Source organism: Euprymna scolopes, chromosome 19, assembly GCF_053919585.1.
Source record: "Euprymna scolopes isolate OS-2025 chromosome 19, ASM5391958v1, whole genome shotgun sequence".
Taxonomy (NCBI): domain Eukaryota; kingdom Metazoa; phylum Mollusca; class Cephalopoda; order Sepiida; family Sepiolidae; genus Euprymna; species Euprymna scolopes.
Window position 1 is genome coordinate 53,175,641 of NC_136500.1, and position 12,189 is coordinate 53,187,829.

Genomic DNA, 12,189 nt, shown 5'->3' on the forward strand with positions numbered 1-12,189 from the left:
AACCCTTAGTCACAGAGCTAAGATCTAATAGCTGAGTGAAAATGTTGGACATAATTTTTCCATTATCATTACTCGGATAAATTCAACACAACCATATTTGTCTTTTTCGTATCTGCTTCCGAATTTATGAATTCCACAGCTAAGTAGATAAGTGTATGAATATCTCCGTTACACAATATTTATATACAGCATAATCACCTTTTTTTTTTTTTTTTTTTTTTTTTTTTTTTTTTTTTTTTTTTATTCAATTTTCACCCCAAACAAGGCACAGTGCCACTTTGAAGCAGGGGGCTACTATTAGGGAATTAATTAGCGGGGTCATTATGAAGGGAGAAGAGTAGAAAGATGTTTGTTAACATTACACTTGAACTTCTGCATATCATTGCAGTTGGGAAAGCAGAATCCCGGAAGGGAGTTCCAAAGACCCGCAGTTCTGGGGAAGAAACTATTGGAGTAAAAGGCTTTCTTGCACCTAGGGATCTCCACTGTAAAGGGATGAGACTTAGTAGCTTGTCGGGTTTGTCGGGGGTAGTTACGTCGGGGAGGTACAAGTGTTTGCAGTTCGTCAGAGCATTCACCATTAAAGTATTTGTAGAACAGGCAGAGGGATGCAACATCTCGTCGATGGGACAGAGGTTGAAGCCCAGATGACAGTTCAGGACCTATCAGGTTTGCGACTCTTTTTTGAACCCTGTCCAGGAGCGAGAGACAAGCAGCAGATGCACCAGCCCAGATGTGACAACAGTACTCCATACATGGGCGAATGGTTGCCTTATAGAGGTATAGGATACTGGCAGGCGTAAGTAGTTTTCTAGCACGGTAGAGGGAGCCAACCTTCCTTGCAGCAGCCTTGGCAATGCTCTCAATGTATCTATTCCAGTTCATATTCCCTGTAAACGTTAGGCCGAGGAGTTTAAAAGAAGTACTTTCAGGCAATGTGTTCTTGGCCATTGCTATTGGTGGTAGAGAAGGTTTCTTGTAGTTATTGAAGGAAACAAGCTTAGTCTTAGCAGCATTGAATGAGACCAACCATTTTTGTCCCCATTCCACTACGGATTGGAGGTCATCCTCTAGTGTTTCTGCCATTTTCTTGGATATGTGTTCATTTGTTTTCCCCTCATATCTGTTATAGAGAGTGGTGTCATCGGCAAATATACCCATCTCCGAAACAATATTATCAGGGAGGTCGTTTATGAATATCAGGAACAATAGAGGTCCAAGGATAGACCCCTGAGGCACTCCCGCATTTATGTCATATTGTTTGGATGTACGTCCGTCGAGGACAACTTTGATTTTTCTATTACTTAAGAAGGATTTAATTACGTTATGAATTCTTCCAGTGATTCCATATGATCTAATTTTCCTTAGAAGACCATCGTGCCATACCCTGTCAAAAGCCTTAGATATATCAAGGGCCACCGCTCTACCCTCCCCTGTTTTATCCAATGAACGGTATATACGTTCAGAAACTACAGTTAAGATATCTGCTGTTGAACGGGCTTGCCTGAATCCATATTGTTTGTCAGTCAAGAGTTTAGCAGCTGTTAGGTGCTGGACTAGGGCTTTATTAACTAAGGACTCAAATATTTTGGCGAAAAGCGGGAGGAGGCTAATGGGGCGATAATTTAGTGGGTCAGTTCTTTCACCAGAACACTTGACACATTCTCGCCAAATCGCCGAAATTGTGCAACAAGCCTGTTCAGTACCGCATAGGTGACCATTTGGGAATGCTGGGCGCTGTATGTACCACGCCGGAACCTAGAAACTTCCAGGTTGGTACCTGGGTGTGAGTTTAATCCCCTGTGCGATGCATAACCAGTCTTCGTTAGCCACACATCTAGACGGAAAACTCTGTAAGGACCTGTCTTTGTCTTATGGCAGCCCTTACATCGATTGAGATTAGCAGTTATACCAAGAAATGTGATTTAGTTTTTTCTTCTGCACAAGCCTTCACCACTAGACAAATCTGGATTTCCGATCAAGTTTGTTGCGAATGAGACCACACGTCGAAATCGAGAGTATCATAAATACAAGCCATAAATAATTTCATTGTTCAATAATTATGAACACAAAATTAATATTGCTTGTATCGCATTAATAGAAATATTGCGCCGATGCAGAGCTCCATATGACTAACAATATTCTGTAGAAATAAAATTGAAATTGCAAAACCGTTTCTGTAATATGTTAATCTTGAAATTTTAGCATGTTTACTTGAAAGTGTCATTCTTATATTGTTTCCTTTTGTCACATAAAATATCTGGATCCCATTCAATAGGGAAATAAGACCAAGAGGAAGCTGTTATAAATGTTCTTTATACGTAGTTGTTTCGAGGATTAATGCTTCTCTGATGAGAATATGTAGCTAGTTTATATAGTTTGCAGTATATCTAGTTAAGGGTAAAAATCGCGAGGAGGGGGGGGGCGCGTATTTAAATCTGGCCCTATGGAGTTGTGAAAAAATGCATGTGTACGTAAGTTTAAAATTTAGTGTGGACTCGGAAAAGATGGGATTATAAAAAAAATATGGGATAGGGTAAACGTTTGGATGTTTCCGGGTAACCTAAGCGGTGAAAATATAAGTCAATGTGAGGTTGGATCGAGATATATCGGTTCTGGTTAGATTACCGAAGCTAAGCAATGATGTGCCCGGTTAGAACCAGATTACTATTGTATTGCACCTGGATGTAGAAATTTCCAGATTTGTATCAAGGGGCGCGTTAAAAAAAAAATCACTGAAAGTGATGCGCCTCTGGTTTTCGTTAAGGTATACATCTAGAAACTCTTATCTAAAACCTGAAATTTACTGTACTCTTGTGGCAACCAATTGCACCGACTGGATTAAGTTTTTTTTTTTTTTTTTTTTTTTGTGGATGATTCTGCATAAAACCTCACAACTATAAACAATTCATCTTTGTGGATTTCGGACAGTTGTGAACCTCGCATCTCTATCGACGAGAGAATCTTCACACGCACACACACACACACACACACGCACACACAATTAGTAGAACCCTGATACAAAATATTTCAGCATACAAAACGTGATGTGAAAAATGGTTTCTCTACGCAAGATATCTTTTCAGGATAAGAATGATCTTATTCTCTTAGAGTGGACTACACTAATCAGTATTTTAGGCACCTAATTCAAGTCTCTTTAAAATCGGTTTATTTTTTCTTAGTAATTTTCTGGATTTTTTATTCAGAAAATGTCTTTAAGGTGTAGATTTATTTTTCATACTTGCACTCCCGTAAATTTTATTTCATTAAAAAAAAATGTATGCATGACAATTTGTTACCACGTTTGAAGAATATTTTTAAATATTTGTTGTACACTCTCGGAAAGTTTTGGAAGTTATTTTTCTTAAAAATCGTAAATTAGAAAGTAAATAATCCAGTTCACTTTAAATACTTCGTGCGGTATTAACGGTTAGATTAAGCACTATTCGGCTCTAATTTTATGCTCATTTTAGATTAATTGCAAAATTAATGAACGTTTATAAGTAGCCCCCCCCCTACATCAGTAACACTGTGCATAGTGTTTGGAGTGAAAATGGGATAAAGTTTTGGAACGAATTTCATGTGGAGGTTTCATTGTGCGTGTCTGTAATATATATATATATATATATATATATATATATATATATATACTTAACGCCATATATTTTATAAATTACTAACAAGCTCTACCTACGTATTGAGCACTTTTGAAGTAAATACTTCAAGTTTACGCATAAACTTTTACTTTTGTATATTTTTATGTGAATAAATGTGTGTGTGTGTGTATAACATATATATATATATATATATAAATTTCATTCGATGTATGCAATTCGTTGCAAATTTAAATTTATAGATTTGTATTTTCTGTATCATCTGATTGTTCTGAATTAATGTAGCGTCTAATGACACTAGCGTCTGATAGATAAATATCCAAGGCATTTGGAGATATTTTTTTGTGTGGCTAATATAGATTAAATTTTCCTGGGAATATTCAAATGGGCATGTGAATTTATATTGTGTTAGTTTTGGCTTAAACTAGTAATTGTTAGTTTTAATTAAATTAGATGTTTAAAATGTAAGCTGTTCAGTTATCGTTTTATGTTCATTGTCTATTTGTAGGGTTTGTAAATAGGCTGCATTAAATTATATATAGTCCAATGCACGCGGAAACGAGATATAAACCCAGAATGAGTTTCCACGTATACTACTAAAATCAAATAAAAGTGTTTTCGAATCTCAGTGCAATCTTGCAGAGATTAAAGGTGTAAAACTCTTGAAACTTTAAATATATTCTATTTTGATTAAATTTAAACCATATCTGAGATGCATCCAATGTTCCAACATTTCACTTTCTTCGAAAATATCAGGGGCGAAACGAAGTGTTAGCACTAAAAAGAAAATATGGTTTTATTGCTTGGTTTAAAAGTACATAATAATTCCGAGCTACGTAGTCTTGTGTGTGTGTGTGTTATATATATATATATATATATCCTACGCAATTCAGAATCTAATGAGGATAATTATGTACTTTTAAACTAAGCAAAAAAAAAAAAACACCATATTTTGTTAGTGCTAACATTAAACATACTTTCATAAGTGCTTAACAGGTATTAATACTTATTCTAATAAATAATTGTTTACATTTCTCTATTGGAGAGGGGGGAACATGGAAATGGAATTGCCACATTAGATGAGCTGGTCTGCTTCCCAGCTAACTACATGGTCGTTTTCAAGTCTAATGTAAACAAGTTGAATCCCCCTTAAATCAAATTCTGCCTAGTCCTAGCCACTAACGATCAATACGCGGTTGCCTCTCTGACCACTTTACCCTCGTTAACGTTTCTTCTTCTAGCCTTGATCAATGGTGACTCCCTCGTAAAATAGACAGTGAAGCACAAGCGACAAGTAAAAACAATCGTCCAACAAAGTACGACGTGGTCTTTGCTCGCACTAAATTTAATGTAGTTTTTAAAGAATCTAATATTTTCTCAAACTCTCTTCATTCCTTTCCAGAAAATGTTTTATTTTTTCACAATTACACTACGTAACATTTAAAAAGTACAGGACATCTGTGACCATTTTGATATGCACAATATGGAAAATAGATTTAACCTTTATGTCGAATTATGCATTTTTTATTCAAAATTGTCATTTTCGAAATTTTTGTGAATCTTACTGATGTAAGTAAACAGTTTCATCAGAATACTTCAGTTTTAAATGGAAATGAAATTGTGGCATGTCGAACTACATCTGGAAGATAAAGGATGCCCCTCAACATAAGATTAAGAGGACAAATATTTAAACTGGCAATTATGTGTTTTTCATTTATAAAATGATTTATATCGCATGAAAACGTTCCTAATCTAAAGGCCAGATTTAGTATCTTTGAACTAAACGGATCTTAAGTTGCATGTACTTGTTAACTTGAAATTTGACCAGAGTTATTGACGTAAATTAAATACTGTCAGACAATTTATAGAAACGCGTTCCTTAAACTAGTTAATATCCGGATACTATGCATAGGAACAATGCAGGGTTATAAGAATTAAGTGACTGCAGATTTTTATAAATCTTACTGTGTTGCAAATTTCCCTCAATAACTAGTTGTGAAGCCGGGTTATATTTTGCAAACATAACCCTCCACTGCAAGTGTTTCTATTTCTTTTATCTAAAGCTACATTCTCCATTGTACAAATGCTCTTAGTATAAGATAGTTTGATAGAAATATGACGAATAATCCTGCGCTATCAATGATTTCTGATAAGCAAAATAAGTTTGTTAACCACTCGTGTTTTTTTTTTTTTTTTTTTTTTTTTTTTTTTTTTAAATGAAACGCTGAACATGACGGAAGTATGGGGGCATGAAAATTTGAATATCCTCGAAGTATGGAATATCTACAAGACTCTGAACTGCTATGTACCAGCTTCCCACTGCAACAATGTTAGACAGTTTTATGAGGAGCCAAACTCCTAAAGAGACGCTTTGGAAGGGTGCACAAATAGTCGATAACTAAAAAAAAAAAAACAGTTGGCATTCTTTGATAAATTTGCCCTCGTCCCCTTTCTCCCAATGGGTGACGTTACGTTAGAGGAACCAAATCTTGAAACCGAGATTGGTTATATCATCCTGCCAGCTGGGAGCCAAAAGCTAAACTCCGCAACATCTGTAGAAAAAACGGTGACAAACGTCTGACCACTAGGAAAAGGTCTATTGTAGAATAGGTGGAGACCAAAAACAATTTAAGGTCAAACAAAATTCAACGCACCGATATTCGTCTGTAGATAGAAATATAGGTTTTAGCCACAAGTGTTCAATCACCCCCAGGCGCAAACCAGTCATATACACTGACTGATGTAAATAGTATGCGTTATAGATGGGATTCTTTTAACTGTTAGACAAAGCCAGAAAATGTTAAAATTTTTCATTAAAACCGTGTATACCAAATTATAAGAGGATTATTGGAGATTTATTTGATTTCTATTATAGTGCGATTTCAAACTGATGTTTTTGCACGTTTATAAGACAATATAGTTCGACTGATCGAAACATATTTGGTTGGACTTTAGATATACATTTACTGTAAAATGTTTATACACTATAACCTGCTACATAATCAAATACATTTTTGCTATCCACCAGGCATGTTTTATGGAAAATATTCAAGACAAATTATGAAGTTACGTGTAAGAGCTAAATAAAAAAAAATCCTACTTTAATGTCAAAACTAGCCAACGATAAGTGAGATGAATGAATTCCGACCAAGAAAACGTCAAATAGTTCCCGCTTTTCAGAAACATCTTTCATGGAAATAAAGATTAACGGAATTTTAGTATTTTTTAAATAAAGTATTTATTTTATTTTTTATTTTTATTTATTATTTTGCAACACCAGAACCTCCTTCGTCCCGAAACCCCATTAAAGAACTAATATCCTCCTGCCTGGATATTCCTTTCTATAATGCTAGTTAACTATTTTGTTATTTATAAAACTCAACTTCCAGTTGAGACAAGTATTCTGTGTAATGTCCAAAAAACGTTGCCTGGAAGTTTTCTCAAATTTTGTGTTTGTAAACATTTTAATGATTATAAGATCTGCAATCCTCAAATCCGTCGACACCCAAGTGGTTGTGGCAAAAATGAAAAGGTTTATTACTTACTCAAACGAATAGAATGTATGCGCATTGCCTTCAACTGGTGGAACTTATGAAAAACTCCAGTCTCTGTTCACAGCCTTCTCCAAAATGTCAAATTTCTAAAAGATAATAGAAAAAAATGTTAAAATTCATTTGACACTTGTGCAGAATAGGAATATTTTATATATTTTTTGTAAATGTAAATATTTTCAATTAAATACCATTTTTACTGTATTTTAAATAGTTAGGTGAAAGTGTATAGTGTTCAATTTCACCACCCTTCCCATGTTAATAATGGATTAAGAAATATTTCAGCACGGTCCGTAATCTGCATAAGTACCGTTTATTGGTCCCCTCCAAAAAGGATTGAACCTAGGAATTCACCCCTGTTCGTATATTTGCACTTTATTCAATAGCCACTGTTTTAATTTTTTTGAAATTTTGCACCCATTAGTTATGGTAGAAGTAATATTTTCACTCGTGGAAGGAGGCCCCGCGTGCTGGGCTTGTTTGATCCTTTAAGAATTTTCTTTGGTAATGTTAAAGTTCCAAAATAATAAATTCGAAAATCACACACACACACATATATATATATATATATATATATATATATATATATATATATATATATATATATATATATCTTATACAGCATTAGAATTAAATTCTCTACCGACTCTTATCCTTTTAACGAGTGTGAACTTTCCGATTATTTTATTTTTAGAATTTTATTGATAGATGTCAGACACGAAAACTCAAAGATGGTCGCTAAACTTTCGTTAGTTTCCTGATCAAAAGATAGTTTTAAAAAATACCGCTACCTTTAAAGTAGCAAGTGCCATCCACTCAACCAAATCCCCGATAAAAAAAACTTTGCATGCAGAAGTCAAGCGATAATCTCGGTCGCCATTTTTTTTTTTTTTTTTTTTTTTTTTTTTTGTGAATACTTTTTTAGTTTAAGATAAAATTCTATAATTAAAATAGTCTTAGTTTCCACAAGTTGAATGGATACGGATCTGTAGAGAATGTAATTGCACTACACTTGCTATATTTACGAGATCTCGACTGGTTACTATTCAGTACTTATGCTTGTTCTGTTATAATATATCACACGAGTATACAACTTGGTTTTAAGATTGAAATGACATAAATCCATTTACATTGCTAAGAACTGTTTTAAGAATAAGGACACAATCGGCAAACACAAGATATACTGCATATTTAGCTGGTTGAAATGTGAAGGGAAATAACCCAGAGAAAGTATACGACTATTGAGTTTTTCGTTTTCGAAATTTGAAAAAAATATCAAGTGGAACGAATAGTATCTACTAGATTATCATTTCGCCGAAACGAAAGTAAAAATTACGAAAACTGATAATGTAGAAAATTAATGAAAACTGAAACTAAGTTTTGCTAAATCGGCCAAACATTTTCGGTTTTCAAAAAATACCTCTTTTATTACAAATTAGAATTCTCTGGTCTCTGTAAAACTCAATTTCTTCAAAAATTATTTTCATTAATTTTCTGCTTTATCGTCTTTCGTAATTTTTTGGGCATATCCATTACTGTGACATTCCAAGTCAGATATTTGTTCCTCTTCAAAATTAAATTTTGGAATTTCGCTACAATAACGAAAAGAACCGATTTTTTGATATCGCTGTAGATCATGTTTTGTTTGAACAAAATAGTTTGAACTAAAACAGCCATTCCATCCATGAGGACACGTTTCAGTAAAATCTAGTTTAACAGCAACAAAGGGATTTCGTCACGCTGTGCGCATCTTAAAAATGGATATCTTTCAGTCATTGTGTCTATACTCCAAATATACAAAATTCCTAAAACCCCCAAACATTTTAAAGAAAACTGCACTAGTACAATTTCTTATAAATGTGAGTATATTTATATATTTCTTTTTCTATAAAAGAAATATATGCCTTTATGAATCTTTCAGTTAGCCCCAGTCGGGGATAAGGATAATGGCTGTGATGACCTAACTTCATATGTTAACGTTTTTGCATATTACTTTTATTAGCGACTAGTGTAGGGGAGGTCTGTCTTAATGAAATACGCTGAAATATATCGGGCATATTGTTAATTAGTCTATTTTATATCATTACTTGGGTGCCATCAGCTAGAACCAACACATTTACCCCTAGTCGTGTATCCTATCTATGTAGATTTAATAATATTCAGTTTGAAGTACTGAATTTTATTTGGGTATGCGCAGGAAGCAGAAATATATCAACAACTTGAAATGAAGTTTTCAACTTTCCGATATCTGTACGCGTTCTATTCAGATTTTACCAGTTACAAATCATTTTTGTGCATGATGAATATTTCCTGTTAATTTCAGTGTTATGTGACCAGTAATTAAGAGTTCATCTGAAATATTTCCATGATCTACGTTTTTATATACGAGTCCTTTTCTAGCCTAAACATTAACCCTATGTCCAAGTCGGAAATTATATATATATATATATATGCAAAAGTGGCGCGCGCTTTTTTGTATGCCCAACAAAGGTGTTTTTTTTCTTCTGGGGGGAGGGGGTTCTCGAAAGGGTTTTCATTTTTTTTTTTTTTTTTTTTTTTTACAACTTATATACTTCCTAGATCACATCTACGATTTGCGAACGGTTGTCTATATTTTGATCGAATTTTATAAAATTCTCGTTCTCCCGTCTTTTCGCGTTTGTTTATCTTTTTTCGTATAAAGCTAAACTCATCGATACAAAAACATCAGCGACCTTCATGGCCGCTCCAAACCAGTCAGATGCTGCACTAAAAGACCATTGCCTTGAGGCGGTCGTTTCTGGTCCATGTAGGGGCAACCCTATATACCAAGAGGCAGCACTACCAGCTCCCTCTCCCCCTCTCCGCATTAAAAAACGGCCTTGTCCCTAATTTGCTCAGTGGGGAAGCAAATAAAGACGTCAGCGGCCTTTCGTGCCGGGATATGTTGAAAGCAATTAGCTTAGTCAATGTGCGGGGGGGGGGGACCCTTCATATCGGAAAATTTCTATTAATTTAAGTTCCCCTTTTTAGGGGGGGGCTTATTTCCTCAACATCGTGGGGAAACAAATGAAACGGCGGAAAGCTGAACTGACCTTCAGCCAACGTTCATTTCTGCACCTCCGTGAACTCTTTCACTTAGCAAGTCAACTTTTTAAATAACACTAAATTCGAAGGCTTTTCACTTCCTATGACTTCATAGCGTTGCGGTAAGATGTCGCGTTTTCTTTCACTTTTTCGCCTTCGCGTTACGAGTTCGAGCCTTCCTACATTTTCTTTTACACCTCCAAACACCCGGGCAACGTCGGGTACCCCGATTTTTCAAAGTGAAAGGTATTTTGTGTGTATGTATGTATGTATGTATATATATATATATATATATATATATATATATATATATAAATGAATGAAAAAAGAAAAGAAAAACAGTATAAAGATATTAATCCATGAATTTGATTTCTTAAATCTTTGGAGTAATAATTCAATTGTATTAATTTTTATTGTTTATATAGATTGATGTGGTTCTCGGTTGATTGACTGTCCGACTTTGTCGGATACATACTTGTGAAAAGAATATTGTCACATCCCTAATGATAAAATAGTTTGTATTTTTGACAATATCTCGCTAACAATAGCCTTCTCGGAGTAGGTAGTCCGGTCCGATAGTTTTTTTGCGTTATGGTGAAGATAATCTCTAGAACTTTTCTGCTCCGAAGGATTATCTTCATTACACCAAAATGAAAAAACAAAAAAACTCTGACCGGACTACCTACCCTGATGAGACTATTTTTGTCGAAATATGTAAGGTTTAAAAAAAATAAAAACACTACACCAAAAATTACGCAAATTCATCCAGGATTTGTTATAAAACCAAATCTGACTGCCGAATTATTTAACGGTTATATTTCGTCTTCAGTCCGGCCAATGTTAATGGGATGCAACTCGAACTTCAAGTCATCGAAGCCCCCCCCTCCTAGATATTAAGAATGGATTTCCAAATTTGCACGGCCATTATGTGACATTATACGAATATACCAATGAATTGGCGTAAACTAACGATTAGCTTCGTTTTACTCTAACCAATAGGTACATAAATTTTGGCGTTTTTTAATATTGAGGAAAACTGATTAAGCGACGCATTATATAATGCATAAGTCCCTGCAGCGAGGCTATGATTGATTTTATATATAAACGGCATGTCTTTATGACTGAGATTAAAACTGATATTTAATAGGGTGTTCGCACAGTGACACAGGCAGTACAGATGTCTCCAAACTAGTCGGGTGTTCAACTTTTTTTTTTTTTTTTTTTTTTTTTTTTTGATTGGTTGAATTTAGCACTATTCAAATTAACAGGAATATTAACACTAAGAGAATCAACGTCAGATAGAAATGAAAACTGTAAACGGTACCAAATATAGAAATGAAAACTGTAAACGGTATCAAATATTAAGTTTTCATTAATATCTCTGACGTTGATTAAATAATCAACGTCAGATAGACCTGAAAACTACCTTTTCAAGTAGTTTGCAGGTATTTTACAATTTTTAAACTGAATCGTTTCAGAAGGTATACTCTTAAGGAGCTGAAAATACTACTTCCGGTCTAAAACTTTTTTCGAAAAGAATTAGATTCCGGCGCTGAAGCAATTTTCCCTTTGGCAAAAGTATCGTTCAAGGACTGAAAAATAAAGGAAGCGTGTTACGAGACTGCTAAAAGTGAACTAAGATTCACTTGCTACTGTTTAATCGGATAGAGTATTTCCCCACCCCCGCCTCTCACTATCTCGCTTGTATAAAAATGTGCATTCTATTTTCCGAAAAGGTGGTGTTCGTCTGTTTACAACACACCTTAATGTTTTATTTCTAAAAGATTAGCTAAGTCTACGCTAATTTGTTTTTAATTTCCAGATTTATAAAATACAATCATTATTACAAACGTTACAGCAGAAATAAAGTTTAACATTTACATTTCCAGAAAGATTGTTTGGTCAGGTAATTTCATTGAATAAATCGTATAAGTCAATGTCCACATTTGAAAGTAATT

General features: G+C 34.4%; 1 protein-coding gene and 1 long non-coding RNA gene across 2 annotated transcripts in view; one reads left to right on the top strand and one right to left on the bottom strand.

The window, feature by feature from the left end:
- Window positions 1-12,189, bottom strand: part of LOC145303587 (uncharacterized) — a 217,747-nt gene that overhangs the window by 99,831 nt on the left and 105,727 nt on the right. The window contains exon 2 of the long non-coding RNA XR_013873744.1: window positions 7,160-7,254. This is a non-coding gene — a long non-coding RNA (uncharacterized LOC145303587). The remainder of the gene's footprint in view (window positions 1-7,159; window positions 7,255-12,189) is intronic.
- LOC145303586 (protein Wnt-6-like) overlaps window positions 1-12,189 on the top strand; it is a 158,292-nt gene that overhangs the window by 25,122 nt on the left and 120,981 nt on the right. The window lies entirely within an intron of this gene.